The sequence below is a fragment of the Artibeus jamaicensis genome, unplaced genomic scaffold (assembly GCF_021234435.1).
Source record: "Artibeus jamaicensis isolate MK-2021 breed Jamaican fruit bat unplaced genomic scaffold, CSHL_Jam_final contig_233, whole genome shotgun sequence".
In the NCBI taxonomy this organism is placed as follows: domain Eukaryota; kingdom Metazoa; phylum Chordata; class Mammalia; order Chiroptera; family Phyllostomidae; genus Artibeus; species Artibeus jamaicensis.
This window is the reverse complement of record NW_026521486.1, coordinates 16,786,996-16,808,015: the sequence shown is the minus strand read 5'-3', so window position 1 is coordinate 16,808,015 and position 21,020 is coordinate 16,786,996. Positions and strand designations below refer to the sequence as shown.

Sequence of the window (21,020 nt, the reverse complement as noted above, 5' to 3'; positions counted from 1 at the left end):
GTCCACAGAGCTTGATTCTTAGTGAATCCTTTCTGGATTGGCCACTTCAAACTTGGAGGTGTCACTTACACACTTAAAACCACAGCAGAACTCTCACAGCAGAGCAGTGAGAAACTTGTGTAAGTACTACCCAAGAAACTTTACTTTGGGTATATTATGGGTTGAGTTGTGTCTCCCCAAAATCCATGTGACAGAGTCCTATCCCCACTTCCTCAAAATGTGATCTCACTTGGAAATAAGGTTGCAGATGTAATTAGCGAAATTAAGAGGAAGTCATAAGGGTGAGCCTCTAACTCAATGACTGGTATCCTGAAAAAGAGGGGAAATCCGGAGACAGGCATATCCACAGACCTGTATATATGGTGAAGACTGAAGTCACGCTGACAGAAGCTAAGGATCGCCGAAGGCTGGCGCAAACACTGGAAGTCAGGGCAAAGGCACAGAACAGATTCCTTCTCTCAGCCCTTAGGAAGAAACAACCAGCCCTGTCTGCACCTCGATTTTCGACTTCCTACCTCCAGAACCGTTGAGACAATGAATCTGTGTGGTGTAAACCACCCGGGTGCTGGTACTTTATTGAGACAACCCAGCAGCCTAGCACAGGGTAAAAGATAAATAAATAAAATGAACTGGCTGAAAAATACCTTTGACTAATTTCTTTTAGTGTTCTACAATCTTTCTCCTTGGAAAATACGTAATAATTAACCAAGGACTAGCAAGGAAAAGAGGATTGTCTCTGTTCTTGATAAAATTTCCAAAATTTTTCCAAATTTTAAGTGCACATACTCTTTTATCCAGGAATTCTACTTTTAGAAAGCTTTCCCACATTACTCACAAATGTAAATAAAAATGTACCTGTAAGGATGTGTATTGGGGCATTGACTATAATAGCAAAGGACTATACATTATTTCTCAGATTTATCATTAAGAGAATGTTTAATAAACAACTAGCATTCATACAAGGAGGCGCAATATAATAGTATAACATAGAAGTCCACAAATTTTACACTGCGTAAAACTACTTGGCTTATTGGTTAATAATTGAGATCTGTAACCACCGCCCCCACCCAAATATTTACTAAATCAGAATCTCTGAGATGGAACCTGAAGGTCTATGTTTCACAAATACCCCAGACCACGTTGATGGCAATGACTGGCGAAATGCACTTGAAGAAGACAGTAAAGAGCATGGCTTCAGAACCCGAGCTCTGCCATTTCGGCAAAGCTGCCTTGGGTAAGTCTCAGTATCCTCATCCGCAGGATCAGAATACCAACAGTATCTATTTCAAAGGTTGTTGTTGGTTATGATGGACAGAACAAAATCAATGAGACGAATTCAAAATAAAGTGAAATAAATGTTACAAAGTGCTTAGTGTAGTACCTATTTCCTAACTAAGAAATGTAGCCATTACTACTATTCAGTCATTTCCCCCCTAAATGAGATACACGCGTAGGAATTGATATGGTGAAGCTAAAACAAAGGGAGAAACCATATATAATGTGATGTTCACGTCTGTGTGAAAAGAAAGTATGTATGGTTATAATATTTGCATGCACTATTTTGGAAAGGAATGATGAAAAACTTGGTGATCACCATCAGGGAATGAGACAAGATCCTCCTTTGTTTTATTTGACTTTTTTTAGAACTATATATACATGTTACTTTCAGGGGAAAAGTTCTACATGTCTAAATACCACCTGGGGAGAGTGATGATACCATTTCAAATATAAATGAACTTTGATTTTTATTTCTGGTATACTATTGTGTGGGAATTTGCATACCCCAGGTGAAACTTAATGGTAAAATGCCAGAGATAATCTCCTTAATAAATCACACAAATGCAACACAATATATGCCAAATGCGAAGTGAAACTAAACAGGAATCAGCTCAGCGCAAATCCTCAAGAAAAGATCTAGATAAACTACATAAGAAGCCAAAAGAAATGAAATATAGTTTGACAATAACAAGGTGACAAAGAGGAAGACTAAATAATGGGAAACAACCTCGAGGCTAAAGAACAAAGAAGTGAGAGTCAAAAAGAGAAGAGAAGAAAAAGACACAAAGATTGCTTATATGAATTTGAAATAAAGTGATGTTTTAAAATAAACTGAATTTTAAATAAAGTTCTTTATAATTTGAGGAGTCCAATGCCTCATATTCTTTATTGGAAAAGAAAGTATGGATTAATACTGCACAAATAAATAAACTAAACACTTGAATATTCAAACATTTGTATAAACAGACTTCACAGCTAGGTATAGAGAGCTAAGTGGTCAACTGTGTGTCTATTAGAAAAATACTGAGATGTAACTTAATAATTGGTAAGACAAAGGGCATTGCCAAGTTCATAAGAACAAAATGCTAGACGGATGAAGTTCCACAGACAACTGTCCTGGGTTGGTAGGTCTAGTGACAGTGAGAGGTCCTGGGTGATAATGGAACTAGTCCTGGAGCCTTTATTCCTGATGTCGGTGAATGTGTGACCTGAAGGGGCAGAGGCAAGGCTGACAGAATAACAAGCACATTATCAACTGCTCCCAGCGAATGAGGCTTGAACTCCTGGAGACACTTTGCTTTCCTCCTATCCCATCATGCTTACTCTTAGTGAAGGAGCAGTCATCAACTTCTGTAAAATTTGCACTTCATGATAATTGCTAGACCCTGTATTACTTTTCTATTTCCATAATTACCACACTAGTTCCAACCTCATTGGCTCATACTCTTGATTGACTAGCCTCCAAGCTCCCATCCCTGATTCCCTCTGTTGGAACTAGTCAATGCTCCCACTGTAGCCAGCCCATGAATAAAACAAAAGGTTCAAGCAAATGGATTAAAATGTCAATGAGGTGAGTGACAGAGCAGATACTAGAAAATGTGGTTCTCTAGTGGAAGGGAATATAGACTTCCTACGACTTTATTCCAGGATTAAATGGAGAGCACTAGCATCAGGTCTCCCAAGCCTGAGCAGGTCCTTCAGTGCTAAATGTAAGGATCATACTCTCTGCAGGTGAGAAGAGCATAAAGAATATTAGCGACACATGCTAAGTTCCTGCTTCCAAATTTACACATCAGTTAACTCCCATAGGTGTGAGTATGATCAGAAAGAAGCTCAGTTAAAGTAATTAGTATCTCTCCACGTGAAAATATGATACCCAAAAAAGAACCCTGCACTCTCTACCAAGCTCCAATGCAGAGGTTACATGTTTTGAATTTGTTGCTTAAAAAAAATGCATGAGAAAAAAAAAAGCAATGATAAATTACTATTTTATTAATCATAGCAAAACTCACGCACATTTGAAAATAATAAATATGGATATGGAAATGAAAGATCTATTATTGATGTAATCTAAGGCCAAGGCTTGGTGCTGGTATGAAATCACAAGCCCTTTACGAGCCATCCCTCTAGAGAGTGGGCCAGTGTCAGGTCTATAGCTTCATCCCATTCCTAAAAAGGGTGTATTACGGCCTCAGATTATAGTAATATTAGAAGATAATAATAATCATTCAATAAATATTTGTTGAATAAAATACAAATTTGATAATTATTATCCAATTTTTCAAATTCTGATGCCTCCCCAAGAATACCTCTCAACACTCCGCTCCCATAAGACTAATGTACTCAGTGGTCCCCATCCCAAATGTCTTTTTCTTACAGTGTCTCCATCCCTTCAGGCATCAGGAGGCTCTTCTAGGGATATCGACATCCTTCTTTTCTTTCACAACCAATCACAAATTCCACTTAGCCAATGGCGCATTTAATGACCATGCTTGCTTACATGGTTTCCTTTCCTCTCTGATTGAAATACAAAAAGAATACTCTGTATTAATAATTCAGTATCTCACAACACACTAGATTTTTCAGAGCCAATATTCATACTCAATATTTCTATTGTGAGCTCCTTCCAAATTCAGTCTTCTCAGAGCACTCGTGCCCTCTATAGTGCTTCCTCATATGTTCACAGAACCCGACACAGTAGTCCTTGCAGTCTCAAAAATCGTTTATATTAATGGTTTGAGTCAGTGAATTAAAGGGTCGAATAAATAAATAATGATTAAGAAAAATTAAACCTTCAGAATACAGAAAACAACTTGAATGGCCTCCCAAAGCTTTCCCATCCCTGTGCTACTTTAACAAAAACATTAATTATACAAAGACTCCTTTGTAATCATTTACTTGTCTATCCATAAAGACAAGTAAGATAATACCATGATTGAGTTTTGTTCTATTAGCTTCTAAATAAAGGTAAATGATACAAATCTGTGAGTCAATGCTTTAAAAAAATCTGGAGAAATACCAACGTTGATATTAAAATATTGAAGACTATGATGCAATGGTAATGTGGAAATGTGTACTGTTGTCTCTGGTTTTGGCCTTGTTAGAATTACTCACAGAAGTAAACGATTGAATGTTCATAGGTTAAGAAGAGTCCAGAAATCTGACTTTGATCCAACATACGAATTTGATTCTCAATAATGTGAATTAAAGTGGTATCATTGATCATTACCTTATTTTTAATTTACTGCTTTCTTTCTTCAAGGACTATGGAAAGATAAAGGAGGGAAATGATTTGAAAAATGATGACTCTAAATGCTGACTGACAGAACACTGTTCTAAAAAACAAGAAGTGCTTAAACACAGGACTCTTTTACTTATAAACGATACACTACTAATACACATTCTATTAACGTGCATTCAGGGCTGTGAACCTACCACTGCCACACACATTAATTAAATCCCTTGAATACAAAACCTCAACATTCTGACAGCTGCTTTTCCAGAGAACCACATATTAGAAATTAACATAATTAACATTTTGGAATATCTTTAGTCTTGAAAAAAAAGCCCTTTCCTTGTCCTTCTGTTTCTAAATTAATGTGATTTAGGAGGCCTCTTGATGCTATTTAGCTTTCAATAGCATGAAACCCTGGTTTTAATAACCAACACCTATTCATTTGAACTTTATGATCACATGTCTGCAAAGAGATTAAGAAGAGACTTAGTTAAATGAAGGAATCTCTAAGATATCGAAATAAAAGTCTGCCACATGCCTTCCATCATCTTCATTATTGTAACGGGTGTGGAACAAGGTTCACGATGGGGTGCAGGCCAAGAAGTTCCCCCAACCCCTCCCCCAATATAGAAAAAAGAAGAAAAATTCCAAAGCCTCCACAGCCATGGCTGGGGATGAGGAAGCATGTGAGCCTGTTGAAAGCTACTTTGCATATCAATAGCAGCTGGCCAGTGTTATAGTTATGCTAAATAGCTGAGTCTGCCCACTGGGAATGGGGAGATGGGCATGACTTTGACTGGTGATGAAACTGGAGGAGCTCGCTGAGCCTGGGCAGGAAGCAGGAAGGCAGCTGGGGTCTCCAGGCCACGCCTGCCCAGAGTAGCAATGCCAGCTGGAGAAAAGCAGAAGATACCAGAGGAATGCAGATGCACCCAGTTGTGGGTGGAGTCAGAAATGGAGTTTCGAAGGAAGATTCAGGCTGCGATTCACACTCAAGTGTGACAGCCATTCATGCTCTTGGCCATGCAGGGAGTAGTAGTGAGGGAAGAGACATGCTGCCTGTAGTAAAGGATTTTTGCCTTGTGGTTTGAAAGAGAGCAGTTGGAAGAGAGAAGTAAACTAGCAGCTATGTAGCTTATAGTAAGGAAGGAGGCCATGCAGCCTGGACAAGTAAGAAAGGAGATTCTGCTGCTGTGGTCCTGCCTGCTCTAGCTGACTCTGGAGCTGCAAAGGACTTCCTTGCAAGATCCTGTCCCCCTGCACCTGGATTTTACCTGGACTTTTAAGACCTGTGCCTTTCCTGAGTTTCACCATGATCCAGAATAACAGGGTGCATTCCTTTCTGGACTATTATATAGAGGCTGATGGCAACATATTCCAGATCCTGCACAGATAAGGACATGGGAAACTTTGAGGGATGCTTCTGGCTTGTAGCCTGGTAGGGAGCCTATGAAGTTCTGGGTCTTCTGGGAAAGGAAGGCTCTGGGCTGAGGTGCTCTGAGCCCTGCCCCCCGAGGTTGGGATGCTGTAAATAAAGATCTGCTTCTTAGAGCATTCATTGTTGGCTCATTCACCAAGGTGCCAAGTGGACAGGCCCAGTCTGCTCGTTAACATTATCATTACTCTACCAGCATCTCTGCAAAGCAGAACAGCAACACTTATGCCTTTTGAAACTACTCTATACCCTTATTCCTCGGATCCAGTCTATCACCCTGTCCCATGATTGATTCACCCTTACATTTCTGTATCCATAGCTGCCATGTTAAGCTAGGCCTCAGCATCACCCATGTAGATATTACTGCTGCCTATGAATGCATTTTCCTTCTCATACAGCTTTATTTCATTCTATCATAACCATTAGAATAATCTCAAACATCATTATTCTCACATTATTCATGGTCCAAGAACTCAAGTGCCTTCTAAACACTTTTTATTCAAAACTATTTTATGTCACTTTTCAGAAGTCAACCCTATGCCAGCAATCTGCTTCACATGAGTTCATCTGCTCACTGGTTCAACTTCACAGTGAATTTGAACATGACTTTCTCTCCACCTCTTTAAAGAATGGTGAAGAAGCACTTCTGGAAATTGTAAGCATCGCTGAAAACCCATTGATCCATAAAAGCGACAAGAACAGCCACAAAAAAATGGTCTAAGTCAACTTTTTCAGAACTTTAAAAGTTAGACAAAGGTGTGCAACAATCTGTGTGGAATGTATTCCAGAAAATCAGCAGCATCTTTGCTCCAAGAGTAAGCATCGTGGCACTTTAACTCACCCCATTTCCATTCCCACTCTCTAGTTCCACATGAAGAAAACTAGCAGCCTCACGACGGGAATGAATCTTAAAAACTGCAGCCTGGAAGCTCCTGGGGTGGGGTAGGGTGGGGATGAGTGGGTCTTGAGCACTGAAAACATCGCACCCATGAAAAATTCTCATGAATTAACGTGTTCAGCGGGCCACTGGAAAGGCCCATTTACAGGGCTTGTTTTTATTTGACCTCAAGCAGAGCTCACTCAGTGAGTAAGGCCTTATCCTCTAGATGTTTGTTAAAATGAATAAGCAGCAATTGCTTAATGTTCCAGCCATTTCATATCATAGCAGCCAGAGTCAGTGATAACAGTAGCAGCAAACAAAAGGTTGTCCATCTGGGCTGGGTAGCTGAGTTGGTTAAAGCACTGTCCTGATACACAAAGAATGTATGTTCCACCCCCAGTCAGGCACACATGCTCACAAATTTCAGGGGTTAAGGCATTGACATCTTCGGGGTACGTTACTCTGCCTCCGAAGTAAAGGCTCTATTTCAACCTAAGCAGCATTCCATTCCTAGGCAATTTAAATAAAGATGTTAAAGAGAAAAATGCATATTAACCAATGAATGCATAAATAAGTGGAACAACAAATAGATGATTCATTCTCTCTCTCTAACACCAATCAATAAACTTTTGTAAAAAAGGTTGTCTAAAAAGCTTAAAAAGAAAATCCGCAAAATGATATATCCACATAGGTCTCTGAAAAGTTTCAATATACTTCTACAGACCAGAAAGATCGCATACATGTGCAGGCCCAGGAAATATCTGAAAACATTCTAATCTCTCACGACTGCTTAAACTTGAGGCTCTGTAAAGGAGAAAATGAGGCTATGGCAAACAGGTAAACTGTCAGAACTCAATGACATGTCTTGACACACAAAGTCCCTGGCATAGGGGGGTTTATTGTCTCAAGATATTTAAGGAAAACTCTGTGAAATCATAAGGAAACCAAGCAGATATTTGACTTGCCACAAATAAAAAACAATTCAGACTTGACAGAATTAAGTCAGGAGAGTCACAAACCAAATAAAGAGCAAAACAACAAAAATAACAACAAAACCCTGGGAAGAGAAGAATCTGATTTCTAGAGTTGCCATTTTATTTTATTTCAAAAGTCTAATTTTCAACAAAAATTACAAGACATATAAAGAAATATAAAACTCTAGCCCATTTATAGAAAAAAAGTCAATAGCAACCATCCCTCATGATATAAAGATTTTCAGCTAACTAAAGATTCTAAGTCATATACTATAAATATGTTCAAATAATGAAATGAACTATGTGTAAAAATTAAAAGTAAGAGAATGGATTTTAAAAATAGAGAACATCAATTTATAATAGATATAAATTATAAAATAAAAAAGCAAACATTCTGAGTTGTAAATATAATAATTATATGAAACATTTGCTAGAGGGACTCAATATTAGATTTAAACTGGCAAAAAAAGTGAGTCGGCAAACTTAAAGATAAGTCCATTGAAATTTTTCAGTCTAATAAACAGAAAAAAGAGAAAGCAAATAAAAATAACAGAGCATTAGAAAATTGTTCGGCACCAACAAGTACACCAACATATGCATTCTGGGAGTTTTAGAAGGGAAGAGAAAGATAAAGGAAAAAGTAATATCTGAAGAAATGATGGCCAAAAACTTCCTAAATTTGATGAAAGAAACATTTAATCTGCATACCAAAAAAACTCGACAAACTCCATGGAGGCAAATTCAGAGGAATCCACCACACATGGACACACACAGTGTTAAAAACAAAGACAAAGAGAGAATCATGACAGTAGAAAGAGAAGGATGATCACACCTCACTTTTTGGACATCTTGCAGCCCAGAAGGCAGTGAGCGGAATATTCAAAGTGCTAAAAGGAAAAAACATCAACCAAGAGTTCTATATTCAGCAAAACTATCCTTCAGAAACTATAAAATAAGGCATTCCCGAATAAGTAGAAATTGAGAGAATTTATTGCTAGTAGATGTGCCCGAAAAGAAATACTAAAATGCTAAGAAAAGACTTCCAGGAATAATGGGATGACTAATTGGCTATAGAAACAAGCCTTGTTGGCTTCTTGCCCTTTGATGCCCTTAGTGTTCAATCTCATAACCTTGAGGCATTTACAGGCTTAGATTTTTGTTTTCTTATTTAGGCTGCCAGGACATTAGAGCCTCCTCAGTCTATTTGCCTCCTTGTTTAATTAATTTAATTTTTTTGTTGTCTTTTGAGGTTTTTTAGTGATTTTTAAATTTTTTTCTAGAGAGGGGAAAGGAGAGAAGGGAAAGGGAGAGAAACACCAATGTGTGATTGCCTCTCACACACCCCCCACAGGGAACCTGGGCCGCAACCAAGGCATGTGCCCTGACTGGGAACTGAACTGACAACCCCTTGATTTGTAGGCCAGCACTCAATCCACTGAGCCACGACAGCCAAGGCTAACTTAAATTAATTTAGATTTATTATATATGTGTGTACATGTATGTGTATGTATGTATGTGTGTGAATATACACCACACACACATATACACACACCACACAAAGCATGGGGCACAACTAGGTTCACAGTTGTTTGTATGGAAAATAATACAATCATTTCATAAGCATAATACAAGAATACATTCTGTGTTTTGCATCTGCATGCTCACAACTGTGCTGCCACAGAAAAAGAAGGCAATCCTGCAACAACATGGGTGAAGCTTGAGGATGTCATGCTAAGTGAGATAAGTCAGAGAGAAACAAGTACTGTTTGATCTCACTTATATATATGGAATCTAAAAAACTAATAGAAATAAGGAGTAAATTGGCATAACTGAGTTACTAGAGGAATCTAATGTATTAGACATACCTAATACATCTAATATATATATATATATCTGATATGAGCAAAATGTGCTTTTCTTGCCCAAAACCATGAAATAATGAACTATTAAAATTTAGAAATTAAGAATTATACTGTGTTCATGCCAGAAAATCATGTAATTTGTTAAAGTGAATAGTTTTAGAACTCCCACACACTTCTGTGAAAGAGTTAACTTTCCTCTCACAAGACCTAGAATCCCTGAGTTGTTTTATTGTCTCTGGAATCATTGTCTCAGTGACCTGAGAATCATTCATACATGCAACAGAATAACCAGAATTATACTGTCATAAATGCACGTTTTCTTTCTGAAGGTAGATTTCAGTAAAAAAAAAAAAAGCAGCATCTACCTCTGCTTAGGAGTCATTTTCAGCAATTTACAACTATTCCATCCCAGATTTATGAACACAGGGACATTCATTTTCAAGCTACTCATGGACAATGAGCTGTGTAAGTGATTACTGACCTTAGCTTTGGCTTATGAGAAAAAAAGATACTTAAAAATTCAGTTAAGAATCTGTGTGAAATAACTCCTTAGGAGGCAGAGAACAGGTATTATAGATGGATTCCTTCAAAAATCTATATTACGTTCCTGAAGGCTGAACACTAAAAATTAAAATGGTAAAACTATCAAAAACTAGAAGAACGTTAAGAGCAGGATACAAATCTCCACTGCTATAGTCACAGAGTTAAATCTTCTCCCTGGTAACAAAAACCACACTTATCGCCATGCCCCCTCACCTGAACAGCACAGTCTTCCATAAATCACTAACAAGTAAGAATATCCCCCTTAAGAAAAAGCATGGCACCGAGAGGATAAATTGATCACTAAACTATATATACTCAAGAGCAACTATAATGTATAGGCCCCAGTCCCAAGAAAATTTCAAAAGATAGATTTAATTAATCAAAAGCATTATATAAAGTGGTTCTTCTCCAATGTATTTCTGTAAATGTATATATATGTGAGTAATCAACAAAATGGCTAGACCTGGCCTGGTGGCTCAGTTGTTTGGAATGTCATCCTAACACACCAACAGTTTATGGGTTCAATCCCCAGTCAGAGCACATACCTAGGTTGCAGGTTCAATCCCCACCTGGGGTGTGCACGAGAGGCAATCAGCATTTCTCTCTCACATCTATGTCTCTCTCTCTCTGTTTCTCCCCTCTCTCCTCTGTCTCTTTCTTCCTTTCCTACCACTTTAAAATGAATAATAAAAGATACCCTCAGGTGAGGACTATAGCAGGCATGGCAGTCCAGTCAAAAACAGTCTCAGGGCACGAAATCACTTTTTCCTGGACCATGTAAAGGCAAAGGCCAACCTCCTGGGTGGGGAAAAAAACCACCAACACGGGCTACCCAAGCTGATAAGCGACAGTAAAATAAAATGATCAGTCTAGTAAACACAGGAGGAGCCTATAGCATTAGCGAGGCCAAAATCAAATGACATGAAAAGAAAAGTAAAACCAGAACTTCACTAGGCCTCAAGCTTTGGTAGTTGAAGTTAAAGATGCTGCCACTGCGTGCATGGGCGTGTGTGTGTGTGTGTGTGTGTGTGTGTGTGTGTAAAATAATGACTATAAAATTTTAAATGTTAAGAAAAAAGAAAAAGAAGCAAATTCTTTCCTTAAACTACTTTGTATTTGGATTGTGCCACCCACTGCATAACAATGTCAGAATAAATGTGGATAATATATAAAAGTATATATAGTCTGTTGCCATGGCAAAATATTGAAATCAGTAAATAATGTCAGTTATCAATTACTTCAATTCTCTCTTCTCAATTCTGATATCAGTTACACTCCATCAGATTCATTTTTTAAAATTCCAATCTGCTTTAAATTTTTTTCCACACCCACTTTCTGGAGCAGGCTTTGAAGTCCAACAGCCCTGTATCAAAGTCCTGGTTACTATGGTGTTAGTATGTGTCACAAATCACTGAAACCCTGTGAGCTTCTTTTCTTCTTTAATTAACTGGAGACGACAATACCTTTCTGAAAAGGTTGTTTTGAGAATGAGATAAAATATCTCATGTGAAAGATCTAATAGCTCTCCTGGAACACGGCATGACCTCCCCTCTAGGAAAGCGTCATTACCACTACCTACGTATGAGCCGTATTCATCACTGCATGACAAGAGACCCTGGAATACAAGGACTCAAAAACACCTACATACTTAGTCGGCCGTGATGGGAGACTAAGTGACAAGAGCAACTGTTCCCAGCTCTAGCTGTGAGTCTGGAACATTAGGGAAGCTTTTACAAAGTGTAGCCTCGGAGCCCCACCCACCCTCGACCCCCACTGAAATTCTAACTCAGGAGCTCTGCGGTGAGGTGGAAACCAAAACATCTGTATGTTTGCAAAGCTCCACATCTGATATCGATGCGCTATGGGCCCGTGCTGCTAACCTCCCTACTGCATGAAAGTCTTTTCTACTTTTCAGTAATACTCTTTATAAAACTGTTGTTTTCTTCCTCAGGTTGAAAAAGCCTGCATTGTTAACCCTTCCTCTGCAAAATACTGTCTAAGTATTTGTTTATTCTTGTTCTCCTTTGAGCCTTAGCTAAATTATCTGGCTGTCTCTTTGGTAAAGTGGGTCCATTTATCATCGGGTGAACTTACTGGAAGTGAGAGAGAAGGTTACTGTAGTTCATGGAGTTATTGATGTACTCCTAAGATACTGTTAATGCACAGGACACTTTAATTATTTGATCCTGTCTTCTTGAAAGGACAAAAACAGGTCGCACTAGGCTCCCATGAACTAGCCTCATTTCTCCATCTGAAGGAGCAACTGGACTTTTCTCTTTCCCAGGAAAAGTGTTATATCACATGCTTGAGTTCTGATGGAACATAGCAAATGTATTCAACATTCAACCAACATTTATTGATTCCTCTATTTTAGAAGGGACTAAAGGAAGGCCAGAATTTTTCCTATCTTTTGTTTCTTGAATTTTTCCCCTCAGGATATAAACAACTTAGAAAGGGAAACAAAATACAGGAAATGTTCCCTTAAATTATTCGAATAGCCAACCCCTAGCCTTCCTCTCCCCGTGCTCCTCCTCCTCCTGGTGGGTGCCTCGTGCAGCTGGATGGGTTTAGGGTGTTTTTTTAGGGAACCGTATGACTTGCAGGCAAAGGGGCCAGTGGGCTGTTGAAGGTTGTTTGCTGTTTGATGACAGAATTAAACCACAGGCAGGATCCTTGCATCTGCATTTGTCCATTTGCTTTCCAGCTTTGCTACTTTAAGCAAGCCTTCTAAACACTAAATATCATTTTCTTAAGCATTAACTTTGCATCAACATGGTAATATTTACATCAAAGGACTCTAATAAGGATTATTTAAGATAACACATGAAAAATGACTGCTACTGTTCAATTATTCATACCATTTTTCTTTTCCTTTCTTCTTATGTAAAATACTTACAAAATGTATCTTTCTGCCCAGGAGTTATGTATGACCCAACTTCCAGTTCATTAAAAACAAAAACAAAAGCAAAAGCAAAAACAGGAAGAACATAGGAACTTAAACACCCAGAGGGGCTGTGTCTGATCATGAGGTACCAGGCCTCAAAGGCAATTTGGGGCTGCAATTCTTGCCCTAATTCCAAACCAGGCAATAATACTGGCCAGGGGTTGGATTCATGCAAAGTGGAGCTCCTTTCCCTAGTCTGTTCAGAGACTCCACATGGGGTGCTGGGACTCTGAAAGCATATCCCTGGCAGAGAGCATTTTATGCTCAACATACTAACATACTAAGTTCAATATACTAACACTTCAGTGTCAGGTTGAATTGAGCTAAGTGTCGAGTAAGTGAATAATCCTCATGTCCTGTGTGCATAAAGAATCTATTAGAAATACATCGTTCATATTCTAAAATATAAAGTACTTCCTTTCTCTTTACCCTAACACCTGTATCTCTCAGAATCCCATTCCAGATGCAGGCCTTAAAAGTAGAAGGCAGAAGAGGTTATTCTATATTTATTATAATGACTACCTTCATGCAAAATAAATAAGGAATTACAAATTGCAAAAATGTTTGTAGGAGAGTTTGGTTTTATTTTTAGATTTATAATCTTATGCCCTTGTCTGATGTTTTCCTAGGCTGCGAAAACCTAAAACAACAATCATAGTTAAATATTATGGACTATGAATCTGTAACAGCCACAAAGTTTGCCTTAAATAATCAAAGCATCAGGTTGATTGTGCAAAACAATACTGAACTTCCTACTGTTTAGCTAAAACAATTGGTCTAGCTTTTGTCTTCTAAAAGTTAAGCACTAAATATATAAAAGCATGTCATCAGAATCTGTCCCATTGACTTTGGCTAAATAACCTGAAAATTTTGTTATCGCCCTCTCACTGACAAGGGCAGTACCTCCTTGGCACAGAACATCCAATGCAAACTCCTCTGCCCTGTCTGGAAAGCCCTCCACCAGGTGGCCCACTCCCTCCCCCTCTTAGTGGTCTGCTTTCTAATCCCCAACAGGTTAGCACATTAGATGCTCCAGGAGTATCTGTGGAAATAAGGAGAAAAGAGAGGGAGAGGCAAAGCTGTAACTGTGCTGCTGGGTAATATAGGAATCCCCTCTCCATTGCACACAATACCTTTTCCATCTCTGATGAGTAGATGGAATTTTTTCATGAATGATATACCATCTTTCTGGCAGTAACATCCTTAAAAACATAAATATTCTTGGAGGGTTGATATTAGCAAAGCAAGGACCTCATCAATACTCTCCAAAAAAGAAATTTTGGAGCCAGAACAAGAGAAGGGAAGCAAATGTGTGAAAAGAAAAAGTAGCAGAGAAAGAAAATAAAAGGGCTCTGAGAAAAATAGTGCCCTTCGCCTCTGTCCTTGCTAACAGGCGCCCATTCATCAGTTCCCACACATAGTAGGAATACAGATTCTGATTATTAGATGCTGGGAAACTACTCATTCTACACGTTATTGGATTCCCATGACAGGCCAGACACATCTGTGTAGGGAACAACACTGCCTCGCCAGAATTACAAGCACACTCCAAAAATAATTCCAGGTGTGATGACAGTAATGGAGAACTGACAGGGGAACAAGTCATGAAGGGATCGGCAGCAGAAAAGCAGACCTGAGGGTGGAGCTTAGCGATCACGCGTAGGTAACAGTTTACCTGCGTCTTCTTTACCAGATATTGTTCCTATGTCATGTCTATCAGTGCAAACCCTTCAGTCCTTGCCTAACATGCCCTCCAGCCCCAATGGACTATTTCTTTTTCTCCTTTTGCCCCACAGTATCTGAGTTTCTAGTTCACATAACAGGTTATCAGATGCCCATACCCAAACTGCGTGACATAATATGTAAAATTAAATATATAAAAATCCAGATTTATTAGCCATATTATGTGGAAATTTTTATTTAGAAATATCTTTCAGATAAAAAGTTACCATTACATAGTTAAATATGACTTCTTCAAGAAAAGTGACACGTAAATTTTCAGCAATGTGTCCAGTGCAAGAATCATTATATTAACAAAGGCGGTAGATGACTTTTAGGAGGTGAGACAGATAAAACTTAAGGTTGTTTTATAAAATATTCTGAAAACAGAGTTTAATGCTATATTCTGCCTCCCAAACTATTTTCTTCAAGCATCTGAAACCTCCGTGCTATTTATATAACTGACAAAAAAATAACAGGAGTGACAAATGCCACTGTTACCCTGGCTATAACCACAGCTATCGGAACAGGAGAGGCTTGTATTGACCACCCAACTGTTGGAACAAAACAATTTTGTTCCAACTCGACGAGGTGCTGAGGTCACAAGCAGTGCAAGTACTATAATCCTGGTCAAAACTAATGGTGAGAAGGTTGAGAGAAAAATAGAAATCGGCAATGGAGACAGAGAAGAAAAGGCCTCTGACACCAGGAAAATACACAAACTAACAACAAAACTACTATAAAGAGCGTAGAAATTACTGAATTAGAAACTAGGTCTGAAAGCAGGTCAGGAGGAGGGCCTGACTTTGTCCAATGCAGCTGACAGAGTGAAGATCGAGGGACATGGCACAGTGGTGGAGTTACCCTACAGGGGACTGTGACAGTCACACGACAGCACGTTTCCAAAAAAAAATCAACAAATTGCACATTAAATGAGTGAATTTATGACAGTACCTTACATTTCAAGAAAACTCTTTAAAATAAAAAAGAATTTAGCATATATCCACCCAGTATTTCTTACTCTCAGATATTCCTCACCCAGGGGAAATGAAAAATAATTTGATTTTAACAAATGACACGCAGCAGGCAGAATCAACCATATTCAATTATGCTTCTATCTGTTCCAATGAGAAGAATGCTCTTCAAACTGGAAACAGAATATCATTTGCTATAAAGAAGAAACTAAAACCCGAGATGGTCATACAATAATTTGAAAGCATCAGCCCACATAAATGAAGTCCAAGACTCTAGCTTATACACACTATATGCCTCATGGCACTAAAAGAACTGAGCATTGTGAATTTTCTGTGATACATCAAAAATCACAGTGAATGTGATAGATGACAGAAGACTAGATATGGGAAAATCTTTACTCCAATTTTTAAAATAGAAATTGAGACAAAAAGAGTAGGAAGTTTGTGATCAGTCCCTGCCAAAATTCTTTGAGTTAAGCAGATGGATTTTGAGGTCTTAGTAAATAAATAGGTATTCATGAAAACCAATGGAATTTGCTAAATCATGTTAACATAACATATTTCCTTCTTCTTCTCGCCCTCCCTTCTTTCCTCCTTCTGTCCCTCCCTCCCTTCTTTCTCTCTTTTCTATTTCCTTTCATTTCTGTATTACTTTTCTATTACTGCATAACAAATTATCACTAACTTAGCAGCTTAAAACAACACCCAGTTACTTTCTCCCAGTTTTTGTGACTCAGGAAGTTGGGCATGACTAAGATCAATCTTCTGCTCAGGGACTCCAAGGCTCCCTTCAAAGTGTGGGTAACAGCTCTGTGATTATCATCTGGAGCATAGGGTTCTCTTCCAAGCTCACCCAGGTCTTTGGAAGAATTCAGTTCCTTGTGGCTGTAGGACTGAGGCTCTCAGTCTCTATAGGTTCCCTTCTCCTAGTCATAGGCAATTTACAATCTGACTCATTTCTTCTAGGTCAGAAGGAGAACATTTCTCTTTAAAGGGCTTATTGATTAGGTCAAGTACATCTAGTAAAATCTCTCCTTTGATTAACTCAAAGTCAACTGATTAGTGTCTTTAATTACTTCTGAAAATCCTTTTAAATGTATATATTCCATTGAGTTAAAAAATATTACTATCCTCCCACTCTCCTATCATGACATACCTATACATACATACATACATACACAAACACACACCTAGTTGTAGATTATTAAGTTTTCCTAAAATACACCCATTCAATTGTATGATTTTTTTCCCATGGTGCTAAACAGCCTTGGTTTAGCAGCAGTAGATGCTGATAGTAGAACTAATTCAAGGAAAGTGGATAAAAAGTCCCTAAAGGATTCTCAGTGTGAAGCAGCAGGAGATACTGAAAGGAGGAAGCGAGGTCTCCCTCAGACACTGAGTAGTTAAAAACACTGGGACCAAGACAAGGACACTAATGGGCAGCCAATCATCCTGCAGTGTAAGTGGAACAGAAATCTCAACGGGAAGGCTTTCCTAAGAAGTTCTTAGAGGAGTGTAACTGCTCATACCCTGCACCTGGACTGGTTGCCAAGAAGTGGTATTCGGACAAACCTAGGGAAGAGCTCACCAACAGACTGCACTTCATCTGGAGATGGACAGAGGCATCCCAAGGCACGCCCACGCCACCATGCAGGTGTGGTTCTTAGACTTGACAACAGGACAATTTGTTATTTCACATGGACCAAGATCCAGGGGTTAAATGAAATGACTATTACTGCTGTGATAAATTACCACAATTTATTGGCTTAAAAAATGCACATGTATTGTGTTTTTATCGTTTGGTAAGTCAGAACTCTGACTGGACTAAAATGGTGTCATCAAGACTCCATCCCTTCCAGATGCTCTAGGAGATTTTATTTTCTTGCCTTTTCAAGCTTCTAGAGGTACACTACATTTTTTGGCTCATGGTCCCTTCCTCTGCCTTCAAAACCAGCAACACTGCATCTTAAAATCTCTCTTCTACTCTGATATTCCTATCTCCATTCTACAGGAACATTTATAATTACATTGGGCTCACCCAGGATAATATTCCCATCTCAAAATCCTTAGCTTATTCACATCTACAAAGTCCCTTCGGTCACGTAAGGTAATATTTCACAGGTTTGGGAGATTAAGATGTGGGCATCTCTGGGGGCTATTATTCTGCTTACCATACCTGTCGAATGTATGTCTAACACTCAAATTCAATCAGTTCATTTGGCTGCTGACAAAAATACCCAGTAATATATGAATGAGTTTAAGTTCATTTGCAATATCTTTCTATAGATTTTTTAATATTCTCTACAAAAGTTAATAGAAGAACTGTAATGAACACATTTGATTAGCTTACTGAAAGTATTCAAAAACATCATGTTCTTGAGGAGCTGTTTTAAAGCATGCACAAAGCATCTATGCTATTCTTACAATTGTCATTTAAAGTAAGAGAAAGGTGGGTATCGTTACAGTAATTTTCAAGTAAGGAAACTAGAGCCCACAGTGGTTAAGTGGTTTTCTCCAGATCACTCAGGGAGGAATGCTGGAGGAGTTATGAATAGAACTCAGTTTCTCCCATTCCCATTCAGTAGCTAAAAAGGTTAGGAATAAATAATAGTTACAATGATTCATACTGATTATCTAGGGTCTCTTCTTCAAAGCACAGAAAATCTAAAAGAAAAATCATCACAGAGACATTAACATGCCTTTGGTTAATTTATTTTTCTCTAACCTCACAGTTTCAACAAAGCTCTAAAGAAGTAGAGAGATCATGTTCCAACCCATCATCTCACTTGAATTTCAAGTAAGGTCAGAAAGCCTTTAATAAACATGGCTTTAAATGTTTAAAACATACAATGCTAATCTAACTGATAGACAAGAATGAAAAGTAAAGGAACAATGGGTGTGCTGTCTGAGAGCTTTAATTCCTAGCAGACCAACACAGTCATGGAGAATGGCTGTGCTGGAGGAGAGAGCAGGAGAGTGAGACAGAACTGGGTTGAAATCTCGGTTCTTCCACGCACACCAGCTGTGTAACCCTGGATGAGCTACCTGCCCTCTCAGATCCCCCATCTCAAAAATAAAGCTATTTTACAGAGCTGATGTGAAGATGAAAGATTATGTATATAAAATACCTAGTATGCAAAAGCATTTAATAAGTTTCCAACTTAGGAAAAGCCAAAAAATGTAGGATCAGATTTTCCCACTAAAAATAATTGGAGTGATGCTCCATGTGCTGCCCAGATTCCACTTGGGGAGGAAGGGTTTATGCTCCAAGGTGCTGCAAGTGGCCCTGAAGGGCAGCTGTTTGTTGCCAGCCCCCATGAGGACTGCCCTAGCTGCAGAGAGCCTCCTCATCTAATGTCCACCCCTTCCGGGACAGATCAGAGGTCCGTCAGCTCTGAGCAGAATTTGCCATAGGGTTGGCAGAGACCTCTGTTGAGACTACTTACCAGCTCATCTCCTCCCTCATGCTTTCTTCTTTCACTTTCCCTTCATAGGCATTGATCTCAACAGCACTCCCTAGAAGCCTCTTCTACCCTAGAGCTGGAAGTCAGTTTCCCAGGGAAACCCATCCAGGAACAATGTTGGAGGGGATGGTGCTAAGCCTCTCTTGTGGACCTCCCTGTCATCATTCCCCACGAAAACACCAGTGCACGTGACACATGCAAGCATCCTTGCGCTGTTTTCACAGGAATTGCAGAAGAAGGATTCTTAAGGCTTGGACATTACTTCTACTGTTGTTTACCAAGAAGCCAAAATAAATATGAACCCTTTGCCCTGGCTCTATTTACACCTTCTGAACATGGTTCAGTCACCAGTTTGTATGAAGATGCAGCCTGTTAACATCAGAAATGTTGCTAATCTCACAACTGAGAAAATTTTAATATTATTTCTGTAGTGAATTATATTAATTAATAATTATTAATATCGTTGTCTGAGGTTTGCTTTAAAATAACCCAGAAAACAATAGAGGATAAATGAAACAAGACTGGCAAAGTATTAATCACTGATGAAGCTGGGTGATTAGTACATGAGCTCATTATACTATTCTCTTTTGTATGGGTTTGAACTTTTAAAAAAATTTAACCACATTTATTGTCATTATAAATATATTTCCTTTTAAAGTGTCCTTTTTGTTTTTGTGGCCCTCCTCCTACTCCCTCTCCTGCCTGTAATTCAAAAGGTTTATGAAATATTTTAAATTTAACTGGGCTTACTTTACTTAATTAAATCTTCTTTGAAAATGAGGTGTTTTTTTTTTTTTTACCACCATGCTGCATTCTTTTTCTGCCTTCTCTTCCCTTTTAAGATATCAAACATGTTTGTCTTTTCCGATTCCTTTCCTGACAAGGACTGATCCACCTGAGCTGGTAATTCCCCAAACATGGTGCCACTGAGGTTGTAAGCACCAAGTCAACTGCCAACCAGAACCCCCTGTTTGAGGGTGCAGTGGAGAAGGAAACTTGACTCAGCGCAGTGATACAGCGTGGCTGTGAAAACACAGCTGTGGGACAGCTCAACAGCGCTGCAGCGCCGCGTGGCTGTGAAAACAGTGCGGCCGTGGAAAAGCTCCGGGGGCAACACGGCCCTTTCCAGCCAGAGAGTTCTGCTCATCAGTCAGTGGTCTGCTCTGTGCTCTGAGCTCCGCCATGACAGCCAACTGCCCCACTCTGCTCCCGTGAGACATCTTCACTATTTCAGGTCTAACTGGGGAAATGTAGTCTTTGGTGGAAAGTGTGCTCTGAACTTGTCAGTAATAAAAAGAACTGGATATTAACATGCCTTAACAAAAGTACATGCATATACATTATTAAACTACATATAATGCACTGTATGTACAAATAATGTACTTTGATAATCAATTTTAAGATGGGTTTAATAACATCTAAATTCATCAAAATGTGGGAAAATTTTATATTTTCCAAAGCAGATAAAAATAGAGCTTGTTAAGCATCTCACTAACGAGTTTTCAGATTTCTTTTTAAAAAATTGCTGAGGCTTTACTTAAAACCAAACCCACAAGGCATTTCAAACTAAATTTATATTTTAAGAGATTTACTTTTTATTAAAGTATTATATAACCTAAAGCTGTTCTGCAATTATACAGACTTTTAGATTATAAAGACTTTATCATGCAAATTATTTCAATTTTAAAATGCTCAACTTTCCATGTGTTGTT

The 21,020-nt window shown here is 38.6% G+C and overlaps 1 protein-coding gene across 4 annotated transcripts in view; it reads right to left on the bottom strand.

The window, feature by feature from the left end:
* Positions 1 to 21,020, bottom strand: part of ANKS1B (ankyrin repeat and sterile alpha motif domain containing 1B) — an 830,526-nt gene that overhangs the window by 570,299 nt on the left and 239,207 nt on the right. The window lies entirely within an intron of this gene.